We start from the raw sequence: 26,844 nt of genomic DNA on the forward strand, positions 1-26,844 counted from the left end.
GCAGCCCCCGCCACTGATCTCCTCTCTGTCCCTCAACTGAAGCCCCTTCCAAAAAGTCTCCCACCTATTGTTCCCTCGCTCCCCTCCCCCCCAGCTCATACAAACAAATTCCCTCGTCTAACGATCCCCACACAATCACACAACTGAAAGAAAAACATTGAAACCCAAACAAGCAAGTCTCCATCCCACAAAAGTTCACATCAAAGCAAAAGGCATTGCCAACATTCACCAAAATGAAAACCCAAAAACGAAAAACTTTTCTTCCCCCCCCCCACCTTCTTAAACAGAACTCAAAGACAGAAGAGAAAAACATTTCTAAAACCCCAATATATGCCACCAAGTTGCATCAAAGTTTGAAAGTTCTCAGCCCACCACCACTCCTTTTCTTTTCGCGAAGTCCAGTGCGTCTTCGGACGACTCAAAATAATGATGCATGACCTCATATGTGACCCGGAGATGAGCCGGACACAGCAGTCCAAACTTCACCTGTTTCTTGAAGAAGATTGACTGGTTGAAGCCTGCCCTTTTCCTGGCCACCTCCACACTCTGGTCCTGGTAAACCCGCAGGATACTGTTGTCCCACTTACAGCTCCGCGTTTGCTTGGCCCACCGCAGAATACATTCCTTGTCCAGGAACCTGTGGAATCTCACCACCATTGCCTTCGGAGGGTCCCCCACTCGCGGCTTCCTCGCAAGCGCTCTGTACGCCCTGTCCACCTCCAACGGTCGGGAGAACGTCCCCTCCCCCAGCAGCTTCTCAAATATACCGGCAACATATGCTCCACAATCAGCTCCCTCAGACCCCTCCGGGAGCCCGACAGTTCTTAAGTTCTGCCGGCGGGACCGATTCTCTCGGTCCTCCACCTTCTCCAGGAGCCTTTTCTACTGGTCCCTCAGCATCCCCACCTCCAGCTCCAGTGCAGTTTGATGCTCCTTCTGCTCAGCCAGCGCCTTCTCAATCTTTTGGATCGCCCTATCCTGGGCGTCCAATCTCTGCTCCAGCCGATCAATCGACTCTTTCATCGAATCCAGGCAGTCCCGTTTCTGCTTGGCAAAGCCGTCCTGGATGACCTGCATCAACTGCTCCGTTGATCACTGGGCTGACATACCAGGGGTCTGATCATCGGCCATGCTGTCTCCTGCTGCAGCTTCAGCCCAGCTCTTGCCTATCTTTTTATTTCTGCCTTTTCGTGCACTTCTGGTTCTCTTCTCCATACACCGATAAGTGGAAACGATGCCCAATTGCCTCAGCCTTCGAATTTACAGTTTAAAACCGGAAAAAAGTCGGGGGGAAAGGTCCAAAAGTCCGATCAGGGCGGGAGCCACCAAATGTGCGACTTACTCCCTCATTACCGCCACCGGAAGTCCTCGGCATCTTTGTTAACTACATATATGGCTTTATACATTAATCCTAATATATTATTTTCATGGGCGGGATTGTCCGTTCCCCGATGTCAATTTCGTAATCATCGATCGGGCAGAGAATCCCTGTTTACGACTGAATCGGGGTCGGCACCTGTTTTGGATGCTTCGCCCCCTCCAAAACGGCGTCATCGGGGAGTACGCCTCACGCAGTTGGGGCGGCCTCAGGACGTTACCTGAAGGTCCTCCCCCAATGCTCAGGCCCCGATGGGCCGAGTTCACAATGGCGCAGTTCACTTGTGCTCTCAGTTTTCGTGAACCTGGCATGGCGGGTGCGGACTGTGTCCAGCGCCGCCTCAGTCAGGTGGGGGGGGAAGGGAGCCGTGTCGCTGTTTAGGGGGGATTCGGCGAGAGCTGGGGTGACTGGTGGGGGGTGGTCTGGGGTTGTCGAGTTCGTGTCCATGGAGGCACTATCTGGCAGGTCGGGTCTGCACACAGCTGCCGCCATATTGTCCGGCGCGACCACTGCAGGTCGTCGCGTTCACATGTGCAGCCACGGAACCTGCAATTCTCCGGCCATTTATTTCATAAAGGCTGTGTGTTTTACGTGGCGCGACTGCTAGCCCCTCACCGGTCAGAGGATCGGTGTTGGGGCCTCGCCTATTTTTCCATCATAGAACTAGACACATATCCAGACAGAGCCTCAATATCGGAGAATCCAGCCCCAAATCTTTTAACACGCTCATTTTCCAATTTAGTGTATTTATAGCTTTTAAACACTTTAATTAACTTTGCTTCCAGCACCTTCAGGGAATTGTTTCACATTCTCATACCCTTCACCTGAATAAATTTTCTTGCAATCTCCTCTAAATATTTAATCTTAATTTCTAGGATTACATATCTTTTAACTAAATTCTTACTAGATGGAATAGTAAACCTTTGCCTACCCCATCAATTTAATTCATTGATTCCTCATCGTCCAGGAATATAATCGAAGTTTATCTGACTGTTGTTCTGCTCTTCATCTCGCTGTCACCCTGGTGAATTTTCCCAGTGCTCTCTTCAAAAATGGTGTATCCTTCCAAAAGTATGAGATCAAACCCGATTATCTTATTCAAAATAAGAACGTTTATATTCTGAAGCTCTTGTCATGGAGCTCAGTATCTCAATCACCTTTTATTTTAACACAACTCTATGCGATCCTTTAAATACATGCTGGACTGTTAAAACCCTTCACCATTAAAACAATGTTCCCATCCACCATTTTTATAAGAATACAGTGGTACAACCTGTTATATTAATCGGCACCTGTCATTGTTCCTCCCACTCATTTAACCTTTGTCATTTTTATGCTCTTTGGCAATTAACTATACCCTTTATTTAGGATTACCTGCAAACTTGGATGCCCCCTTTTCTTTTCCCATATCTAGATAACTAGATTACCATTGAAAGCTGGGATTCCTGCTCTGACTCCAGGGAGTACTGACTTGCTATTATTCAATATGAGAACATCCAATTTATCATAATTCCAGACTGCCTACCTTGCAAACGCTTTCCAAACAACATCATGAAACTATCTCCTATTCCAGTGGCCTGCATTAAATGCCTTATGAAAATTTGCTTCTACAAAACCATTGATCTTCCTCTGACTCTTTCAATTGCTTTATCAAAGAACTCCTTTAGGTTAATTAGACATGCTTACCTTTCACAAAACCCTGCTGGCTCTCCTTAATCTGGTTATATCATTCCAAATGTTTACGTATTCTGTCACTGATGATGGATTCTAGTGGTTTCCACATTACTGATGTTAAATGCAGGGGTCTGTGGTTAGCTAGTTTGTCCCTGCTTCCTTTTCAGAATGTGTCGCTCTCCAACCCTGCAATACTGTTTCCAAATCAAACAAAATTTGGAAGATTGTAATCAATGTCTCCCCAATTTTGTCACCTATGACTTTTAAATTAGAAATGATTCAGACCTGTAGAATTGTTTGGCTTCAATCTCATTTTATAGTTACAATTTTCTGTTTCAATTTCATCACAGTAGGTTGGTCTAGTTCACTAAATATGTCCCAATACCTCTGCTATTGTATTTTCTTTCTTTATTGTGAAAACCAAAGTGAAACGTTCATTAGAAAATTTGCCGTGCCATCATCCTTTATTTTTATATTGTTATAATTTAAGGGTTTTACCAATGTTTCTATTAAGCAAAGAGCTCCCTCAGAACTGAGGAGTGCCCTTATGTGCAAAACATTTAGTTTCTTCGTAGCATTGTCCAGGGGTGAAAAGGAAAACTTTTGTCATTGAAATATACCACTGGAATCCACCAAAGCCTGTTCTCTGTTAGTTTGGAAAATGGAAAGTTATACCATTCCATCAGGCAATTTGGCTTCGGGTAAAAACCACAAGTAAAAATAAAAGCAAAAATTAAACAATATCAGAAAACGTGCAACTCCCCAGTCAAAGAATGATCTTAAAAATGAGATTGGTGATTGCTGAAGTAAATTTGCTGAGCCATTCTGACCATTTCTGTGCATAGGTTTGAACCAGATCCTTGCAGTCGATTCTTTTATGGGGTCCTTCTAGAAACCCTATGGCAGGAGGAGGAGGAAATGGAGGAGCAAGAGAAAGGGGCAAACAGATCAAGTTGCACGTGTAGGAGGAGGAAGCGCATTTGTACGAATCATTACCCTCAGAATAGACCCAGAGATTTCCATGCTTGCATTCTCTGAGGAGTAGTACATAAGGAGGCTGTACTCCGCCAGGGAGATAATAACTGAGTTGTGTTGCATCCTGCAGTAAAACCTGCAGCCAACTGCCATAACTAACCTGCTGCAGTCAAGGTCACTGCAGCTCTAAACTTGTTTGTGTCTGATGCCTGCCAGATGTCTGCAGGGCATGTTGGCAATATCAATCCATGTACAGTTCACGCTGGCATTAAATAGGTGGCTGATAAATGCAACAAACACATTCATCACTTTCTCATGGACATACAGGCCAGTGTATTACTTTGATTGGGCACACGTGCACCCGACCCGGAAGTGTATGAAATCACAATATTTTGGTCGGCAGATGCACGTGAGGGTCAGAAGCGCGTCCGCTGAAAATCGTGCAGGCAACTTAACTCATTAAGGGCCAATTGAAAGCAGTTTTACCTGACCTGTCTGCTTTTGCGGTCGGCAGGCAGGCTGATGGGTCAGGCAGCCGTCACATTTTAACTTCAACCTCGATCCAGGGAGGGATGAAATAAAATTAACAAATGTGTCTGAGGACTGAGGTCTGTGCTTGATTGTGCTGCCTAGATTCTCCTGGTTTAGGATTCACATCACTATTTATTTTTCCCTGGACAGTAGCTCCCTGAGATACCTCTGCAGTGGCTGTCCCCCTGTGGGAGTAGATTAGAAACACTCCCTTTTCTTGGTTTCGGCACTCTTCCTGCCCTCTCTGGCAGTGCTCAGAGTATCGCAGAGCATGTTTCATACTGGATGGCGGTTAATTGACCAGCTAATGTGAAATTGCATTCTGGGGCCAATCACGGGCAAGAACACTTCCAGGCCCACTGAGTATGTGTGCCTGACAGGCAAAAACCAGGCCTCGAAACAGCAGGAAAGAACTCTAGGATTCACACAGTTCACAGGACTCCACCAGATCTAGAGTGGCATTGAATACCCCCATGCTGTTCTGCAGCTCCACACAACATAAACGCTTAGCTCCGTAGTGTGGTGAATGTAATTCACACTATTGTATTGTATGGTATTGTGTCCTTGTGGGCTCTGTCTGTGAGCTGCTGCGCGGCTCTGCCCATAGGGGGAGATGAGGAGCTTGTACAGGGCTCCACCCTTGGCTCCGCCAATGGCTCCGCCTATGGCCCCTCCCACTACTGGAAGTATAAAGTTCTGCAGCCGTGTGAGCCTGCCCTCAGTTCTTCTGGTCGCATGCAGGCTCAGTTGTAAGACTATTAAAACCACAGTTTACCTGCAATCGTGTTCCGAGTGAATTGACGGTCACATCAATTTAATAGTCTTAGAAAACTTGAAGAAAACTACTATAGAATCAGCCCTCAAACCTGATCGACTAGAACTCGACCCGCAGGCTGCAAAGGCGAAGGAAATCTTCCTACACTGGCTTCGGTGTTTCAAGGCCTACCTGGCTGAACCGATCACCTCCGAGACTACAGAGGAGCAGAAACTCAGCCTACTGCACGCACGGGTGAACTATTGCATCTCTACACAACTCAATTTTACTGACTCCTATACTGAGGCCGGTAAACGAGGTCTACGCGAGGCACATTTTCACTACCTGCCGCCAGCGCCCTGCAGAGTCGCTAGAGGACTACCTGCCCTTGCTCGGGACTGTAACTTTCAGGCTGTAACGGCCTCCCAGCATAAGGAACTCGCTGTCCGTGATGTTTACGTTGCGGGGCTCCGGTCTAACTATGTGCGCCAGCGACTACTAGAGAAAGGGGCCCAGAACTTGGAGGACACGGTAGAGCTAGCAACTACTATGGAGGTCGCATTCCACAATCTAAACTCATTCCCCGTGGACCAAGCGACCCCATCGTGGACCCCCGACCAGCGACTGCCCCAGGCCTGCGCCGCGCGGCCACCCACTCACTATGGAGCGCCGGCGTGCCATTTTTGTGGCCAACCCCAACACCCACGGCAGCACTGCCCGGCCCGCAACGCGATCTGCAGCAGCAGCGGTCGCAAAGGACATTATGCCAGAGTATGCCTGCCGAAATCGAAACCCTCTAACTCCCCCGCTGTCCAGAACAATCGCTCCCTCAATTTGCAGGCCCTGCAGCGTTGCAGCGTGTCTGCCGACTCCCCCTCCGCCCGACATGTGCGACTCATGGGGCCGCCATCTTGGCAATCCTCCCCCACGCGGCCGGCCATGTGCGAGTCATGGGGGCCGCCATCTTGGACGCCATCTTCCTCGTCGCCCGCCATGTGCAATCCACGGGGGCGGCCATCTTGGATGCCATCTTCTTCATCACCCGCCACGTGCGATTAACGGGGGCCGCCATCTTGGCTATCACATCGACGACTACCACCTCCATGGACAGTCATCACGGGGCCACTCCAGCACTGCTGATCGGGCCGCCGACTACCCGCAACTCAACGCAGTCACGTTGGACCAGTCGCGTCTGAAGCACCTCAAGAGATCGATGATGTCCGTTGAAATCAACGGGTGCAGGACACTGTGCCTCTTTGACTCCGGGAGCACTGAGAGCATCGTACATCCTGACCTGGTAAGCCGCTGTTTGCTCCCTATCTTCCCTGCACGGCAAACTATCTTCCTCGCCTCGGGCTCGCACTCGGTCTAAATACAAGGGCGCACCGTCGCGACCCTAACGATTCAGGGTGCCAACTACGCTAATTTCTAGCTGTATGTACTCCCCGACCTCTGCGCCCCACTCTTAACTCGTGCTCATTTTCCAATGTAATCTCAAGAGCCTCACACTCAGCTTCGGCAGACCCCTACCTCCACTCACTATATGCAGCTTAGCGACTCTAAAATCAACCCCCCTCCACTCTTCGCTAACCTAACGGCTAACTGTAAACTAGTAGCCACCCGCAGCAGGCGGTACAGCCTGCAGGACAGAGTATTCATCAGAGCCAAAGTCTAGCTGCTCCTACGTGAAGGAGTCATAGAGGCCAGTAACAGCCCCTGGAGAGCTCAGGTGGTGGTCGTCAAGACCGGGGAAAAATTCCGAATGGTGGTTGATTATAGCCAGACCATTAACCGGTTCACACACCTCGATGCGTACCGCCTCCCCAGAATTGCAGACATGGTCAACCAGATCGCCCAGTACCGCATATTCTCCACGGTGGATCTGAAGTCTGCTTACCATCAGCTCCCAATCCGCCCGGAGGACCGCCACTACACGGCGTTCGAGGCAGATGGCCGCCTCTTCCATTTCCTCCGGGTCCCCTTTGGCGTCACGCATGGGGTCTCGGTGTTCCAACGAATAATGGACCGAATGGTGGACCAGTACGGGCTGCGGGCCACGTTTCCGTACTTGGATAATGTCACCATCTGCAGCCATGATCAGCAGGACCATGACGCCAACCTCCACCGATTTCTCCAAACCGCCCAGAAACTCAATCTCACCTACAATAAGGAGAAATGCGTTTTCCGCACTACCAGACTAGCCATCCTCGGCTATGTCGTGGAAAACGGAGTTCTGGGCCCTGACCCGGACCGTATGCGTCCCATCTTACAACTCCCTCTCCCTCATTGTCCCAGGTCCCTCAAGAGGTGCCTTGGATTCTTTTCTTATTTCGCCCAGTGGGTCCCCCAGTATGCGGACAAAGCCCACCCATTATTTAAGACCACACTCTTCCCACTGTCAGCAGAGGCCCGCCAGGCCTTCAACTGCATCAAGGAGGACATCGCCAAAGCAGCCATGCGGGCGATGGATGAATCCGTCCCCTTTCAGGTGGAGAGCGACGCCTCAGAGGTCGCTCTCGCCGCCACTCTGAACCAGGCAGGGAGACCAGTCGCCTTCTTCTCCCGAACATCTCTCCGCTTCGGAACTTCGACACTCCTCAGTCGAAAAAGAAGCTCAAGCCATTGTGGAAGCCATGCAGCACTGGAGGCACTACCTCGCAGGTAGGAGGTTTACCCTCATCACCGATCAAAGATCGGTTGCCTTCATGTTCAACAACTCGCAAAGGGGCAAAATAAAAAAACGATAAAACTTTGAGGTGGAGAATCGAACTCTCCACCTATAATTATGACATCATATATCGACCGGGGAAGCTCAACGAGCCCCCAGATGCCCTGTCCCGTGGCACATGCGCCAGCGTGCAAGACAACCGCCTAAAGGCTATCCACAATGACCTCTGCCACCCAGGGGTCACCCGGCTCGCCCACTACGTCAAAGCCCGAAATCTGCCTTTCTCCACCGAGGAGGTCAAAGCCATCACCAGGGATTGCCCGATCTGCGCGGAGTGCAAACCTCACTTCTATAGACCAGACAGGGCCCACCTGGTCAAGGCCTCCCGGCCCTTTGAACGCCTTGCTATCGATTTCTAAGGGCCACCCCCTTGACCAATCGAAATGTGAACTTCCTCAATGTCATAGACGAATTCTCCCACTTCCCCTTTGCTATCCCATGCCCCGATATGACCTCCCACACAGTCATCAGAGCCCTGCACAGTGTCTTCACCCTGTTCGGTTTCACCAGCTACGTACGACAGGGGTTCGTCCTTCATGAGTGACGAGCTGCGTCAGTACCTGCTCGACAAGGGCATCGTCTCGAGCAGGACTACCAGCTACAACCCCGGGGGAACGGGCAGGTGGAGAGGGAGAACGCGACGGTCTGGAAGACCGTCCTACTGACCCTCCAGTCCAGGAATCTCCCGACCTCCTACGGGCAGGAGGTCCTCCCCGACGCGCTCCATGCAATTAGGTCCCTCCTGTGCACCGCCACCAACCAGACCCCTCACGAACGATTATTTGTTTTCCCTAGGGGCACTACCATGGGGGCCTCGCTTCCATCCTGGTTGAGGACACCGGGCCCGGTTCTCCTCCAGAAGCACGTCCGGACACACAAAACGGACCCACTAGTAGAGAGGGTACTACTGCTACATTCAAACTCACACTATGCCTTTATTGAATACCCCGACGGCCGTCAGGACACCGTTTCCCTCCGGGACCTGGCGCCTGCAGGATCCACCACTACCACCACCACCCCTCACACTACACCCCACCTGACACCCCATGCCCTGCGCCCCCGCGCCTATAGATTTCCTGCGCCCCCCTTCACCCGTCGCACCGGTCAGGAACGAAGCTCGGCCAAAACATCACCCTCGTACCCACACCAACCGTCACCACCCAGCCACCTGAAAAGGCTGCAACCCCGGTGCTCCGCCGATCCCAAAGGACGACACGGCCACCGGACCGGCTCAACCTGTAGACCCGTCACCCCCGCCGGACTTGATTTTTTTACAGGGGGTGAATGTGGTGAATGTAATTCACACTGTATGGTAGTGTGTCCTTGTGGGCTCTGTCTGTGAGCCGTTGCATGGCTCTGCCCATAGGGGGAGATGAGGAGCTTGTACAGGGCACCACCCTTGGCTCCGCCCATGGCTCTGCCCATGGCTCCTCCCACTACTGGAAGTATAAAGTGCTGCAGCCGTGTGAGCCTGCCCTCAGTTCTTCTGGTCGCAGGCAGGCTCAGTTGTAAGACTACTAAAACCACAGTTTACTTCCAATCGTGTTCTGAGTGAATTGATGGTCACATCACTGAGTCCTCTCAGGAACCCACACTCAGTTTCAGAACTGCCCTACAATTGGTACCATGGAAAACCTAGGGTCCTCATTGAGCAGACCATCAATATCCTCAAGCAGCGATTCAGATACCTGGACAGGTCTGGTGCTGTCCTGATGCACAACTGTTATAACCTGCCTGCTTACCACTGGCTGGGGACTAATGACAATCCCACAATCCTTTGGGAGTATGAGCTTCCCCAATGAGGGGGGCGGAGAAATCATTAGTAGATTCCCTGCATAAATAAAGCTGGCCAGTTTGGAACCAGCTAGAGAGGAGTGAGTAGCTAGGGAGTTGCTGTTGTATATATGTTATTGTAAATAAATGTTATTTCTTTCTATCCTTCAACTCTTGCCGGATGTTTTGTGGTCCTCACAAAAACAACCCAGAAATACTGTTCTATACTGGTTTGTCATATGCTGCATGACTGTGCTCTACAATTGGCGAACTAAGGAACCATCAATGAAGGAGGACCTTTAGCACTTTTAGCGAGAAAACATTGCTGATGAAGAGGATGGTGAAGAAACACCAAGGACCCAACAGATTCCTGTAGCCAAAGCTGAACACCCCCTGCTCCCCTTCATTAACCATAACATCCTCTGGTGGTTTTAAAATGAAGTCTGCGGGCCTCAGAGGTTCAAACAAACGTAGAGCTTTCTTCAGGAGATGTTAACACTATAGGCCGCGATGTTATACTGTTGTTTGCGATGTTGTTTGGCTGCTGAAACGGCCGATGATGTCACGTGATTGGTCACTTAAAGTGCCCCTGTTCCACTGAAAGGCTGCTAATGAGGAAACACTTGAAATATCATGAATGCACACCATTTTCCTCCCCCTTTAAATCAAAGGTCCCTGACACAATAAGCAGTATAACATTAACCATCAATTAGCAGCAGTCAATACATTGGATGTTTTGGAGGTTGTTGTTAATCATAGACCATAGAATTTACAGTGCAGAAGGAGGCCACTCGGCCCATCGAGTCTGCACCGGCTCTTGGAAAGAGCACCCTACCTGATGTCAACACCCCCACCCTATCCCCATAACCCAGTAACCCCACCCAACACTGACGGCAATTTTGGACACTAAGGGCAATTTATCATGGCCAATCCACCTAACCTGCACATCTTTGGACTGTGGGAGGAAACCGGAGCACCCGGAGGAAACCCACGCACACACGGGGAGGATGTGCAGACTCCGCACAGACAGTGACCCAGCCGGGAACCGAACCTGGGATCCTGGAGCTGTGAAGCAATTATGCTATCCACAATGCTACCGTGCTGCCTGTTCCCTGTGTGGTTGTCGATGAACCTCAGTTAGTGCTTGCTGCAGCCTCTGGTGTCTTTGGCTTGGTCTGAACGTCATCCGTGGTCTTCTTAAACGGATGATGTGGAGATGCCGGCGTTGGACTGGGGTGAGCACAGTAAGAAGTCTTACAACACCAGGTTAAAGTCCAACAGGTTTGTTTCAAACACGAGCTTTCGGAGCACGGCGCCTTCACCTGAAGAAGGAGCCGTGCTCCGAAAGCTCGTGTTTGAAACAAACCTGTTGGACTTTAACCTGGTGTTGTAAGACTTCTTACTGTTCTTAAACGGAGTCAACGTAGTGTTCTGAGGTTGACTCAGTGTCTGGTTCACAACTGAAGTACTGCTTTGCCCAGTTGGTTTGATTCGTGTCAGGTTGCTGGGAAGGTCCAGGCCATCTCTTGGCACAGCTTCATTTGGACTCTGTCGGTTCTGTCTGTGGCAAATTGGTTCTTGTTGCTAAAAGTTGAACTGCATGTCTCCTCCAAATTACATTGTCTTGTGTAGGAGACAGGTCCTGTCTGTGTTAAAATGATTGCAGGTATCCGCTTTTCAATTGTGACATAATCCCTTGCCAGGATTTCTTGACATTGGCAAAAAAATACGACGTTTTTCCGTATCCTCCCACCATATGACCTGATCCTGATACCTTTGTCCGACAATTTATTTTGTCTTTGGTAATTTTAGCAAATCGAATGGTGTGCATATTTGACATCTAACTATTAGCAATGCCAGAGAAACTTGGGTTGTTGAGTGTGCAGTGTTCCTTACGTGAACAGGAATTGACTCAAACTTTTAGACAATGAACCGTGTTCTCTAGTTACCTTCAATGAATATGTTATCACCTGTACAAAACATTCTGCCAGCCCATTTGTGGCAGGATGGTAAGGAGCAGATCAGATTTCTGTTCTCCTTCAAGTTACTGGATGAAGCTTGCGAAATGAACTGCGGCCCCCACTCACAATTGTTCAGGGTAACTGAATCTGCTGAAGATTTCACCCAATTTCTCAATTGTTTTCTGATATTGTCTTCATGATAGAAACTTCAGGCCATTTCAAATGAGCATTGTCTAGAATGAGAAACATAAGCCCTTCAAACAGCCTGGCATAATCAATATGTACCCATTATAGGCATCTTCTGGCCACTCCCATGGGCGGGTGTAAAGGGGCTAATGGTGGCAGGTTCTGCACTTTTGCACATTCTAGACTTCTCCTTGATTTGGGAATCTAGCCCCAGCCATCTAGCTTCTGGCTATCTCCTTCATCCTCACAATACCACAGTGAACTTCATGTAATTGATTTAATACATGGTTTCTTAGTAGTTGTGGAATGATGACTCTTATTCCCCAGAGGAGGCAACCTGCCTGTACGAATAATTGATGTCTTCGGGGGGGGGGGGGGGGGGGGGGGGTATGGCTTTAACTCAGGGTTTGATCCTGAAGTTATTTCTTGAAGCACCATGTCTATGACCTCTTACACCACTGGATCATTTCTGGTATGCTTCTTCAATTGTCGTGCGGTTACAAGAATGCTATCTACTTTCTCGAAGTAGAAAATGTTTCCACACGAACTGTTTACCAAATAACTATTTGGTTAGGGCTGTCGGGAGAGTCCATGAAGGCTTGACTGATGATACTTGATCGCGTATACGTGTGCTGACAAGATCAATGCCCACTTCTGCATCCTGCTTGCTGCCATTGATGGAATCCCAGTATGAGGTCCAAGAATCGATGGTCTACCAATAAAGTCAATTTTCTCCTATACAGGATTTGGTAGAATCATTTCATGCCAAAAATGACCCCTAGGGCTCCTTTCTCTATCTGCACATAATTGATTTTGGCCTTATTCAAGGTTCTGAGCATGAAGGTTATTGGTTTCCCTTCACCTGTGGGGATTATGTGGGGAAACTACTGCCCCAACCCCATATGGTGATGCATCCCTTGCCAGTTGCAAGGGTAAATTTGGAAAAAAATGTGTCCGGACTCCTGATTTGAGTAGCGCCTCTTTGGCTTGCATGAATGTTCTATGGCATTGATCCACCCATGCCCACTTTTTATTTTGACACAGTAAATTGCATAAGGGTTTTAGAATAGTAGCCAGATTCGGGACAAACCTTCCATTATAATTTCATAAACCTAAAAAAGATAGAAATTGGTTCACATTCTGAGATGCAGGTGTCTCAATAATGGGTTTGACTTTCGAAGATGACTCGTGCAGTCCCTTGACGTCGATGACATGTCCCAGATATTCAATTGAAGATTGGAAAAATTCACATTTGGCTTTTCGAACTCTTAATCCATAATCTTCTAATCGCTGGAGTGTGGAATCTTGATTGTGGAGATGTTCTTCCTCACTCTTTCCACTAACCAAGATGTCATAGAATTAAAACTGGACTCTGTTTAGTTTGCTTAAAATGTTGTCATTAGCTCGTTGTAACAACACTGATGCGGAAATGAAGCCAAATGATAGGCTTTTCCATCAAAAATAGGCTTTGTGTGTCACAATTGTCAAAAAAACATGTTGAATCTTGATCCACTTTCATTTGATGTTACGTTTGATTTTGAGGTCAATTTTACTGAAGAACTGGCCTCCAACCAACCCAGCAACTAAGTCATCAATCAAGAGGAGAAGGCACAGCTCCACATGCATTATAGCATTAATAGTGACTTTAAAATCATCACAAATACATACAGATCCATCTTTTTTCATAATGGATACAATCGGCGTGGCCCAGTCACTCCCATTAACAGTTTCAAGGACTCCTGTTCTGACCAGCCAAATTAATTCTGCCTCTACCTCAGGTCCGATTACATAGGGCACTGTCCTAACCTTTAAGCATATCATCTGACTTTCTTCCTCGATCTTCAGCTTTACTGAGATACCCATCATGCTTCCCAGCTCACCGTTGAAGACAATTGCATGTTTTTTTCAAGATTTTGGGTGGACCTGATTCAGAATCTGTCATGATATTTACCTCGGCCCAATTTAATATGATCATTTCCTGTCAAGTTCTTTCCATTAATGCTGGATAATTTCCCTTGGCTATGTGCAAGGACAAATGTGCTGTCTATCTGTTTAATTGCACTGTTACATCAATACAACCCCTCAACGGAACCATTTCTCCACTGTAGATTTTTACACTATCCTTGAGCATTGAAGAACAATATGTCGGAGCTTTTCTTGATAAACAGTTTCTAGTGTCAACGAGACAGCTGCCCCAGTGTCCATCTCCAGCTTCACTGGCTGACCATACAGTAATAGAGTGACCCATTATAGGTTTGCTTCACCAGCAATAGGCAGTACCTCTAATGGCAACTCATCTTTGGACTGTGAATCGAGTTTCTTCTTTTTTGTACCATGTGGACGCTTTTTCATTTATTCAACTTCCCGTTTGATTTATTCGGCACTTGTTTTTTTGCAACTTTTGCCTGAAGCTTGTTTCTTTTTCCAACAAGCATGTTCAATGTGGGGCTTTTTGCCACATTTCCTCCACATGATGTCCTTGTACCAACAAACTGCTGCTGAGCGCCTGGTTTTTGCACACCTATTGTAAGTGTGAGTCTGTCTGTGTTTGAATTTCGGCCGATGGATAAAGCAACTTCTAAAGCTTTCTTTAGGTCAGGTTGCTTCTGGTTAACAACTACTTTTGAATAGCCTCGCTCCTTAAGCCAGACTAATCTATTTCTGATGATAGCAAAGAACAAAGAACAACACAGCACAGGAACATGTCTCTGCCCAAGTCTTCAAACCAATACCGGTCATGATACCAACCTTTGCCAAAACCCTCAGCACCTCCTTGTGCCGTATCCCACTATACCCATCCTATCCATGTTTCTTTTGAACACCTAATGAATCTGCTTCCACAACCTCCCCAGGCAACGTGTTCCAGGCACTCACACCCTCTGTGTACAAAAACCTGCCTTCCACATCTCCTCCAAACATTGCCCCATGGACCTTAAACCTATGCCCCCTGGTGATTGACCCCTCGACCTTGGGAAAGAGTGCCTGCCCATCCACTCCAGCCTACCCCTCATAAGCGTGTAGACCTCTATCAGGTCACCCCTCAACCCCCGTCTTTCCAATGAAAAAAGAGGCCTTTTGCAGTAACTTCATTGAAGCCTACTTGTGACAAAAAGCAATTATTATTATTAAAACAATCCGAGTCTATTCAGCCTCTCCACATAGCTCACACCCTCCTGACCAGGCAGCATCATGGTAAACCTCCTCTGCACCTCTCCAGAGCCTCGACATCCTTCTGGTAGTGTGGTGACCACAATTGGGCGCAATAATCCAAATGCGGCCTTACCAAGGTTCTACACAACTGTAGCATGACTTGCCAGTTTTTATACTCGATGCCCCGTCGAAAGAAGGCAAGCATTCCGTGTGCTTTCTTGACTACCTTGTCCACTTGTGTTGCCACCTTCAAAGATCTCTCCAGATCTCTCTGCCTTTCTATATTCCTAAGTGTTTTGCCATTTACAGTATATTTCCCCTGTTATGTTAGACCTACCAAAATGCATTACCTCACATTTATCCGGATTAAACTCTGTTTGCCATTTCTTTGCCCAAGTCTCCAACCTATCTACGCCCTGCTGTGTCTTCTGACAATCCTTAACACTATCTGCCACTCCACCAACCTTGGCGTCACCACAAACTTACTAATCAGACCGGCTACATTTTTCTCCAAATCATTTATGTATATCACAAACAACAGAGGCCCCAGCACAGATCCCTGTGGAACACCACTAGTCACAATCTTCCAATCATAAAAACACCTTTCAACTGCTACCCTTTGCCTTCTATAACCGAGCCAGTTCTGTATCCATCTTACCACCTCACCGCTGACCCCGTGAGACTTCACCTTTCGTACCAGTCTACCATGAGGCACCTTGTCAAAGGCACAACCTCCCCTTCACAAAACCATGCTGTCTATCACTGAACACATCCCCGAATTCGCAACGTTCAGCCAGTCTTTTCCAGGTATTCCAATGTTGAGAATTTCAGTCTAGTTGTCTGTGTGTGGGTCTCTGGCCAGGATTCCTGAGAGTGCTTCTGACATTCGGGGTGGGATTCTCCGTTCCTGAGACTAACTGTTGACACCACGCAGGATTCTTGGACTTCCACAACAGCAAAACTGGTGCTGCACCTGGACTGAGTCAGCAACTGTTGAGGGGCTAAAACCTGCACCACGTGGAACACAATCAGGATTTGCCGGATTTGCGATTGACACTCAGGAGGCTGACAAGCTGCAGCCACATATACACACTTCAATCCCCACACACACCATTCCAGCCAACAAGATGGCAGCAAGATGCGCGGCCCCAAGATTTACAGACACCGAGCTGGATACGCTCCTGGACACAGTGGTGGTGAGGTAGGGCACCCTGTACCCAGTCTGGGAAGGAGGCTGCCAGCCACTGCCATTTCTGGTGCCTGGGAGCACGTGGCAGAGTCGGTCAGTGCAACCAGCAACACCATCCAGACTGGTCATCAGTGCCGTAAAAAACTGCATGACCTCCTGAGGACATTAACCCCCATCCCGCACACATGTAACCCGAACTCCCGGCCTCCCCACCCAGAGGGCGGACGAACCTCCACCCTGCACCACATGCCGGCACTATACCTGCCACCAAGTCTTTGGCAGGTAGGATCAAGGATAACCCTAAAGCTTTCGATAGGTATGTCAGGGATAAAAGAATGACTAGGGTAAGAGTAGGGCCAGTCAAGGACAGTAGTGGGAAGTTGTGCGTGGAGTCCGAGGAGATAGGAGAGGTGCTAAATGAATATTTTTCGTCTGTATTCACACAGGAAAAAGACAATGTTGTCGAGGAGAATACTGAGATACAGGCTACTAGACGAGAAGGGCTTGAGGTTCATGAGGAGGAGGTGTTAGCGATTCTGGAAAGTGTGAAAATAGATAAGTCCCCTGGGCCGGATGAGATTTATCCTAGGATTCTCTGGGAAGCTAGGGAGGAGATTGCTGAGCCTTTGGCTTTGATCTTTAAGTCATCTTTGTCTACAGGAATAGTGCCAGAGGACTGGAGGATAGCAAATGTTGTCCCCTTGTACAAGAAGGGGAGTAGAGATAACCCCGGTAACTATAGACCAGTGAGCCTTACTTCTGTTGTGGGAAAAGTCTTGGAAAGGTTTATAAGAGATAGGATGTATAATCATCTGGAAAGGAATAATTTGATTAGAGATAGTCAACATGGTTTTGTGAAGGGTAGGTCGTGCCTCACAAACCTCATTGAGTTCTTCGAGAAGGTGACCAAACAGGTGGATGAGGGTAAAGTAGTTGATGTGGTGTATATGGATTTCAGTAAAGCGTTTGATAAGGTTCCCCACGGTAGGCTATTGCAGAAAATACAGAGGCATGGGATTCAGGGTGATTTAGCAGTTTGGATCAGAAATTGGCTAGCTGATAGAAGACAAAGGGTGATGGTTGATGGGAAATGCTCTGACTGGTGTCCAGTTACTAGTGGTGTGCCACAAGGATCTGTTTTGGGGCTGCTGCTGTTTGTCATTTTTATAAATGACCTGGAGGAGGGTGTAGAAGGATGGGTGAGTAAATTTGCAGGACACTAAAGTCGGTGGAGTTGTGGACTGTGCAGAAGGATGTTACAAGTTACAGAGGGACATAGATAAGCTGCAGAGCTGGGCTGACAGGTGGCAAATGGAGTTTAATGCAGAAAAGTGTGAGGTGATTCATTTTGGAAGGAGTAACAGGAAGACAGAGTACTGGGCTAATGGTAAGATTCTTGGTAGTGTGGACGAGCAGAGAGATCTCGGTGTCCATGTCCATAGATCCCTAAAAGTTGCCACCCAGGTTGAGAGGGTGGTTAAGAAGGTGTACGGTGTGTTAGCTTTTATTGGTAGAGGAATTGAGTTTCGGAGCCATGAGGTCATGTTGCAGTTGTACAAAACTCTGGTGCGGCCACACCTGGAGTACTGCGTACAGTTCTGGTCGCCACATTATAGGAAGGATGTGGAAGCATTGGAAAGGGTACAGAGGAGATTTACAAGGATGTTGCCTGGTATGGAGGGAAGATCTTACGAGGAAAGGCTGAAGGACTTGAGGCTGTTTTCGTTAGAGAGAAAAAGGTTAAGAGGTGACTTAATTGAGGTATACAAGATGATTAGAGGATTAGATAGGGTAGCCTTTTTCCTCGGATGGTGATGTCCAGCACGAGGGGACATAGCTTTAAAGTGAGGGGAGATAGATATAGGGCAGATGTCAGAGGGAAGTTCTTTACTCAGAGAGTAGTAAGGGCGTGGAATGCCCTGCCTGCAACAGTAGTGGACTCGCCAACACTAAACGCGTTCAAATGGTCATTGGATAGGCATATGGATGATAAGGGAATAGTGTAGAGGGACTTTAGAGGGGTTTCACAGGACGGCTCAACATCGAGGGCCGAAGGGCCTGTACTGCGCTGTAATGTTCTATGTTCTATGATTGGGTGCCCTGGCCACTGAGGCTACCCACCCCTGGGCTGCATGATGCCCTGCCGGCAGTAGTGGCTGGTTGGTTGGTGGGGGGGTGGGTGGGGTGGTATTGCGGAGGGTGGGGGCACCCATACAGCCGGTGTCACTGCAGAACCAGGGGCAAGGAGGGTGGCCAGTGGGATGCACAGCAAGATGGCTGCCTTGCAGGCCCTGACATTGGCAGTCTATGCCTGGATACCACCGCAGTCCCGTGGGGAGGGGGGGGGGGGGGGCATGCCTGGGTGGAGGAGAATTCCGGCCACGGCGGGGGCGGGATTTACGCCGGCCCCGGGCGATTCCCCGACCCTGCGGGGGGTCGGAGAATTCCGCCCCTGATATGCAAACGGCGGTTACTATATATGCGTTTCGGAATGCATTGACACCGCTGATGAGACAATGGAGAATTGCAATTTGATGTCAAATTGACGCCCGCTGCAATTCATAACTGATCGTAATTGATTCTCCATGCAATCGCGTTTCCCAATTTCACCGTCAGCTAACGGAGAATCCCGTCCATGAAGTTCAGTTCCAGTGTACAAATTCAGGAAATCTATCTTTCGATCGACACCAAATCACAGAATAATGAAAAAAAAATGAAGACGCCACAGCATATCAAAAGTGACATCCTAATCACGTGTTAGGAAAAGATTGCACCAGGGTGTACTATTGATATTACAGTATTAAAGATGCAAGGCAGCTTGTAAATTAAAGTGAAGCTAAAGATTTGCTCAAAGTTGAGTTTCTAACATGACAGGTAATCATGATTTCCATTTTTCTTCATGCATAGATTAACAAGCCATGGAGCAATATTCAAATCACAGCTATTACTGTTCACCTTTTATCTGAGAAACTACATAACTAATCTTTCGACAAGAACACTCTGCATTAAAGCCTGCTCGAAAATAACATCGGGAAGAAAGTAAGCAATAGCTTTCTGAATTTTCACCTCACTACTCCCATGTTTCTGCAGATTTTCTGGATTGACTCTGAGGCCATCTGCAATGCAATCACCCACCCCCAACCCCCAGGGAAACCCCAGTGAATGCTGAAACAGCTGCCATCTAGGCCCTGGGCTTCATTATAATCACATCGCTGGACATGAGCTTGTACAATGAGGCTTGAAATGGGAATGGGCTTCCATTCTGTCACTGAGGCTGTCGGGCCTGTGCATCCACAGGCCAGAGAGCGAAATGGCATAGAGGGTGCAATTCAACTACTGAGCTGTGCCTGGAGTGGATCTGGGTGCGCCAGTTAAATAGTGGGAAAGGCCAAAATTGAGATTCACGCCAGGCACATTTCAGCTTGCCATCTAACTGCCGTTCCCCCAAGTTCGAGAGCCGGAACATGCCCACATATGGCAAGTATATGGCAGCACAATGGTTAGCACAATTGCTTCACAGCACCAGAGACCCGGGTTCAATTCCCGGCTTGGGTCACTGTGCGGAGCCCGCACATTCTCCCTGTGTCTGTGTGTGTTTCCTTTGGGTGCTCCAGTCTCCTCCCACATGTCCCAAAAGACGTGCTGTTAGGTGGATTGGACATTCTGAATTCTACCCCTGTGTACCCGAACAGGTGCCAGAATGTAGCGACTAGGGGCTTTTCACGGTAACTTCATTGCAGTGTTAATGTCAGCCTCCTTGTCACAATAATAAAAGATTAGATTATTATGCCAAATGTAAGTCTCACGGACTTGGCACCTCGTGGAGGAAGGGGACACCCACTCCCGGTGACCATGAAGGTCACCGCAGCCCTGAACCTTTATGTCACAGGTTTATTCCAGAGCTGGATCAGTTGTGATAGCGTTTGACATTTCCATTCCCCCTAGCTCCATTCCCAGAGCTGATGGAGAATGACCATTTGACAGTCGTGTTCAAGGGATCGAGAGCCATCTCCATCCCACCATCATGTTTAGGAGCTTTCTCCTCCAGTCCCCTCTCAGTGGAAGTTCACTTGGAAGGAACAGTAAGGAACATAAAGACATTCACCCACAACACAGCTACGGGAAAAGTCGGAGAGAGGGAAGCCCCACGGCAATAAATAGGAGAAACACCTCCCACTCTATTTTGAAGAAATCATTGTTGAAGCTTGAATAATGTTCTGCTTGTATATTTTTAGGTTAGATAAACAAGGAGGCAAGCATGAGCACAAAAACTGATTGGGAACAGGAGGAAGTGAAAGTTGAGTGTGGCAGTGGAGGCGACATAGGGGAGAAGTGGGGGGCTCGATGGAGGCTCCGTTAAGGGGGAACCATAGGTTCGTCCCGGGGAACATGGATGGGGGATTTCGGGGATGGTATAGAGCGGGCATTAGACAGCTGAAGGACCTGTTTATCGACGGAAGGTTTGCGAGCCTGGGGGAGTTGGAAGAGAAATTTGGGCTCCCGCCGGGAAACATGTTTAGATATCTGCAGGTAAAGGCATTTGCTAGACGGCAGGTGGAGGGATTCCCTGCGCTCCCCGCGAAGGGGGTGAGTGACAGGGTGCTCTCGGGGGTCTGGGTCGGGGAGGGGAAGATATCCGATATCTACAAGCTTATGCAGGAGAAGGAAGAGGCGTCAGTAGAGGAGCTGAAAACGAAGTGGGAGGGGGAACTGGGGGAACAGATCGAAGACGGGACATGGGCTGATGCCCTGGAGAGGGTAAATTCTTCCTCCTCGTGTGCGCGGCTTAGCCTCATCCAATTCAAGGTGCTGCATAGGGCCCACATGACTGGGACGAGGATGAATAGGTTCTTTGGGGGTGAAGATAGGTGTGCCAGGTGCTCGGGGAGTCCAGCGAACCATGCCCATATGTTCTGGGCATGCCCGGCATTGGAGGAGTTCTGGAAGGGGGTGGCGAGGACGGTGTCAAGGGTGGTGGGATCCAGGGTCAAGCCAGGATGGGGACTCGCGATCTTTGGGGTTGGGGTAGAGCCGGGAGTGCAGGAGGCGAAAGAGGCCGGTGTGCTGGCCTTTGCGTCCCTAGTAGCCCGGCGAAGGATTTTGCTACAGTGGAAGGACGCGAGGCCCCCAAGCGTGGAGACCTGGATCAATGACATGGCGGGCTTTATTAAGCTTGAGAAGGTTAAATTCGCCCTGAGAGGATCGGTGCAAGGGTTCTTTAAAAGGTGGCAACCTTTCCTCGACTTTCTGGCTCAACGATAGGGTACTGGGACAGTAGCAGCAGCAACCCGGGGGGGGGGGGGGGGGCGTTGATTATGTTAGCTTATTTTATTTAAATTTGATTTATCTAATTTTAATTTATGGTTAAGTTCTCTTGTTTGGGGGGGGGGGGGTGGGGGAATGTGATACATGTGATGTTACGGTATGGGGGGAATTGTGGGTGTTATGGGGCTGTTAGTTGCATATTACTGCTTTTTGCTATACTTTTTGTTATATTTTCTGCAAAAAATTCCAATAAAAAAATTTAAAAAAAAAAAAAAAAAAAAAAAAAAAAAAAAAAAAAAAGTTGAGTGTGGCGATTCTCTTTGTTAACCTATGTTTACTCAAGTCAAAAATAAAAGCTTTCTATGATATGAGCAGTGTGAACCTTCTTTGATAGGAGTTATGTGTCCCGTCAAGACAGATTTGCCTTGATTGCAGCTTTGTCTGGAAGATACTGTGCTAAAGTTTTTGGCAACAGTTTGTCCCTGAACTGAAGTTGGCACGAGAGTGGGAAATGCAGAGTGCACCATCCCCTGACTCTCCTTTCTGTGCAGTTTACCCTGGTGCACCCTCTTCAGGTGTAATCAGGTGTAACCTCCTGAAAAACCTGACAGAAATTAAACTGGAACAGAATTTGGATGCAAAATGGGGGCAGGATTGGCATCCTTTTTTTTGGCACCGAGCTATTTGGAGCATAATCCAGCAAATTGCCTTTTATGACAGTCAGGATCTTAATGCCACCTCCACAGGATTTTCATTAACTTCAGTCCCCACCTGGGACGGGAATGGAGGTGAATAGAGCCAGAACAAATAGGCACCAGCCAGCTTGCTGGTTTCAAAAGGGTGACCAACTGGCCCACAACAGACGGGAGAGGGCCCAGACAGGTGGGCAGGTGCCGGACATCAGAGCTTTAGCCCCCTACGAGGAACAGGTTCTGGAGGTTGCAGGGTGGCCCACCGGCCCGCGCCAGGGACCTGTCACACGTGAGTTGTTAATGTTATACAGCATGATTCACCCTTCCCATTGACACATATCTATTCTCCTGCAGGATCTCCTTCTGACGGTGCGGGGCCTCTGAGGTAGTCCCCTCCCACCTCCCAATACAACACCTTGGAGGGGAGCTCTGAGGAGAGCACCATATTCGTGGCAAAGCAGTAATCCCCACCATCCACCAGTGCAGAGACACACACTTCTGTGGGCGACAGTAGTGGTCAAGCTTCTACGGCGCACTCTGTTGAGCACCACACAGCTGCTGATACACATCAGGTGGAGGCAGGGACGCCCAAGAACGCAGTCGGAGCTCTGCTGGATCCCAGGACCCAGCTGTGTCCTAGTTAGACGCTGAGCCTCTGGACCAGGTTTCCCAGAGCTGATGGAGAAGTTGGGGTGCGGCCGTGCGATTCAGAGGGGTTGTCAGCAACACTCCAGCAGGTCCATAGCCGATTGGAGGAGGCCCAGAGGCTATGGGCACGGGAGATGTTTCCGGCAATACGTGGCATCGAGGCCAACACTGCGAGGGTGCCGACAGTAGTGGAGAGCCAAGCGCACGATGTCAGCTGCATGAGTGGAGGTGTCCAAGGCGTGGCTCAGTCAGTGACGGCCATGGCTGTGGGCCTCGGCAACATGTCCCAGTCGCTGGGAGACGTGTCCCAGTCTCTTGTGGGCATTGCTGAGGCACTGCGGAGCATGTCCCAGTCCCAGGTGGACTTTTCTGAGGCACTGCGGAGCGTGTCCCAGTCACTGAGGAGCATCACCGAGACCAGCGATACTCTGGTGAAGAGATTGGGAGCCGCCAAGGCTGGCAGAGCCAGATGATGCAGGGACAGCCGGGGCTTGATTCACCCACCACCCCATCCAGCCCAGGGGCATTGCGCCTGCTATGGCGGTCCCCCAAAATCAAGGCTCCCCCACCCCTCCGTGGAGCTCCCCCACCCGGCCTCCGAGCACTGGGGCAGCAACCCCATTGCTCCTGGGCTCACTGCCTGGGAGCAAAGATGGTACCTCCTCGGATCCCCAAAGCAGCCATTCCACCAACGTCACCTTTTTAAAAAGGAGTATTAATTGGCACCCACGTAATCACTTGATAGAGAGGTGGTTAGATTGGGGGTCGTTCCCATTAATTGAGATTGGCTTTAAGTGGTGATCATTGGTTTCTCGCCACGCCATGGTTTTGCCAATGGGAGCGGGCCAGTTAGATCACAAACCGATCGGTGCCCGGCGTGGTTCCCGTTTTTAGCCTCTCCCGTGATCTTATGCCCGTAAAATCACGCCCAAGTGTGGGTAAATACCAGTCGGGATCACACCCAAAAGGCCGTCAGGAAACATCCCGCCTAACTCGCCCAATCTTACACTTAGAAATTGATTTGCTGAAGCGAGCCTGCAAAGGCTTGAGAATAGTTGCTCGGTTAGGGATAAACCTTCCATAATAGTTTGATAAGCCCAAAGTCGATTAAAGTTGATTTACATTTTGAGGTGCAGGTCGCTCAGTTATGGCTTTTACTTTTGGAGGTAATTTGTGCAGTCCCTTTACATCTATGACGTGCCCCAGGTATTCAATAGAACATTTGAAGAATTCACATTTATCCTTCCGCACTCGTAGTCTGTAATCTTCTAGTCTCTAGAGTGTAGCATCTAAATTTTTAAGATGCTCTTCTTCATTCTTTCCAGTAACTAAAATAGCACTGGCCTTCTACTAGATCGCTTAGAATTTGATGCATGACAGGGCAGCACGGTGGCACAGTGGTTGGCACTGCTGCCTCACACTGCCGAGTCACTGTCCGTGTAGAGTTTGCACGTCCTCCCCGTGTCTGTGTGGGTCTCACCCCCACAACCCAAAAACGTGCAGGATAGGTGGATTGGTCACACTAAATTGCCCCTTAATTGGAAAAAAGAATTGGGTATTCTAAATTCATTTAAAAAAGAATTTGATGCATGACACATTGGAATAAAGCAAGTGTGGACGTGATGCGGCATGGTAGCACAGTGGTTAGCAAAGTTGCTTCACATCGCCAGGGTCCCAGGTTCGATTCCCACTTGGATCGCTGTCTGTGCGGAGTCTGCATGTTCTCCCCGTGTCTGCGTGGATTTCCTCCAGGTGCACTAGTTTCTTCCCACAAGTCCTGAAAGATGAGCTGTGAGGTGAATTGAACGTTTGGAATTCTCCCTCTGTGCACCAGAACAGGCGGCGGAGTATGGTGACTAGGGGATTTTCACAGTAACTTCATTGCAGTGTTAATGTAAGCCTACTTGTGACACTAAGAAAATTATTACACCAAATGGAAGTCTTCTACATCTGAATAGCCTTTGTATGTCATGTTATGAAATATTGTTGTGAAGCGGGATTCACATTTACCTGGAGATAACCTTGACTCAGGTCAGCTTTACTGAAATGCTGGCATCCAGCCAACCCAACAAAAAAATCAATTAAAGGCGGAGGGTGCTACTCTGCACACAGTAATGGAATAATAGTGACTTTAAAATCACCACATATTCGTACCAAATCATCTTTCTTCATCACGGGTACTATGGGCGGGGCTTTTACAGATGCACTATAGAAAGCATCCTATCTGGCTGCATCACAGCCTGGTATGCCAACTGCTCGGCCCAGGACCGCAAGAAACTTCAGAGAGTCATGGACACAGCCCAACCCATCACACGATCCTTCCTCCCATCCATTGACTCCATCTACATCTCCCGCTGCCTGGGGAAAGCGGGCAGCATAATCAAAGACCCTTCCCACCCGACTTACTCACTCTTCCTCCGAGCAGGAGATACAAAAATCTGAGAATACGCACAAACATATTCAAAAACATCTTCTTCCCCGCTGTTAACAGACTCCTAAACAACCCTCTTATGGACTGACTTGATTAATACTACACTCCTGTACGCTTCACCCGATGCCGGTGTCGGTTTACATTATGGACCTTATGTTGCCCTATTATACATTTTCTTTTTATTTTCTTTTATTTTCATGTATTAAATGATCTGTTTGAGCTGCTCGCAGAAAAATACTTTTCACTGTACCTCGGTACACGTGACAATAAACAAATCCAAATCCAAGTCACTCACATTAATGGGTTCAAGGATCCCAGTCTTGACCAGCCTCTCGAAATCTGCCTCAACCTTAGCCATGATGGCGTACCACACTAACCTAGCCTGTCAGCATCTTGCTAGGCTTTCCCCATAATGTTTAGCTTGACTGAGATCTCTTTCATACTTCCCAGCTCTCCATTAAAGACAATGGCATGTCTCTTTAATATCTTCAGTGGACCTGCTTCAGACTCTGACCTGAGATTCACCTCGTCCCAGTTTAGCACGATTCTCTCCAGCCAGCTTGTCCCCATTTGGGTTGCATAGTTACCCTTAATGACAATGTCTCTTGTGAAACAGCACCAATTAAACTGCTGCTCCAGGATCCAACTCCATTTTCACCAATTGTTTGCCCAGTGAAGGAGTGATCCAGTAAAGGTTTGTTGTGCCCGCATTGACCACTATGTTCAATGACAGTTCATCTTCTGACCCTCGTCCTTTTTCGAGCCTTTTTTGTATCATGTGGATCTTTTTCCCTCTGTTTAGATTTCCATTTGATACTTTCCATTTGGTTCTTGCTTTTTATAGTTCTTGTTCTAACTCAAGCAGGCACGTTCTTGTTCCCTTTTTTAACCACAATTCCTGCATTTTGTATCTTTGCACCAGCAGTCTGTTGCTGCATGACCTGTTTTTGCACATCGGTGGCAAATTCGAAGCTCTGTTTTTGTTCAGGTCTCAGCCGACATTTTATGGTTTTAGTGTTCAAGCTTAATTGTCGGGCTTCCTTAGCTGCTAATTCCATAGAGATTCCAACTTTCAAAGCCTTCTTTAGGTTTAAGTTTCTTTCTGTGAACAGCCTTTTTTGGATAGCTTAATTTCTTAACCCACGCACTAGTCTGTTTCTGATGGTGTCGTCCAAGACATCTCCACATTTACAGTAGTCAGCTAATTTCTTCAAAGTAGCTATGAATTGTGTGATTGATTCACCTTCTTGTTGGTTGCATAATGGAACCTGAACTTCCAGCGATGACCAAAGGTTTAGGTGAGAAATTACCCTGCAATATCTCCACAATCTCATCACAGGTTTTCCCGGCTGTTTTTTCTGGCTGCACCAGACTTCGTAGGAAGTTGAAGGTTTTTATCCCCAATGTACTCAGGAAAGAAATTTTGTTCACTTGGGCAAAATAATCAAATCTTTCAGTGGTATGAGCTCCACCACTCAATGTTCTCATCATATGGTCTCAAGGTGCCAA

This window comes from Scyliorhinus canicula, chromosome 6, assembly GCF_902713615.1.
Source record: "Scyliorhinus canicula chromosome 6, sScyCan1.1, whole genome shotgun sequence".
Classification (NCBI taxonomy): domain Eukaryota; kingdom Metazoa; phylum Chordata; class Chondrichthyes; order Carcharhiniformes; family Scyliorhinidae; genus Scyliorhinus; species Scyliorhinus canicula.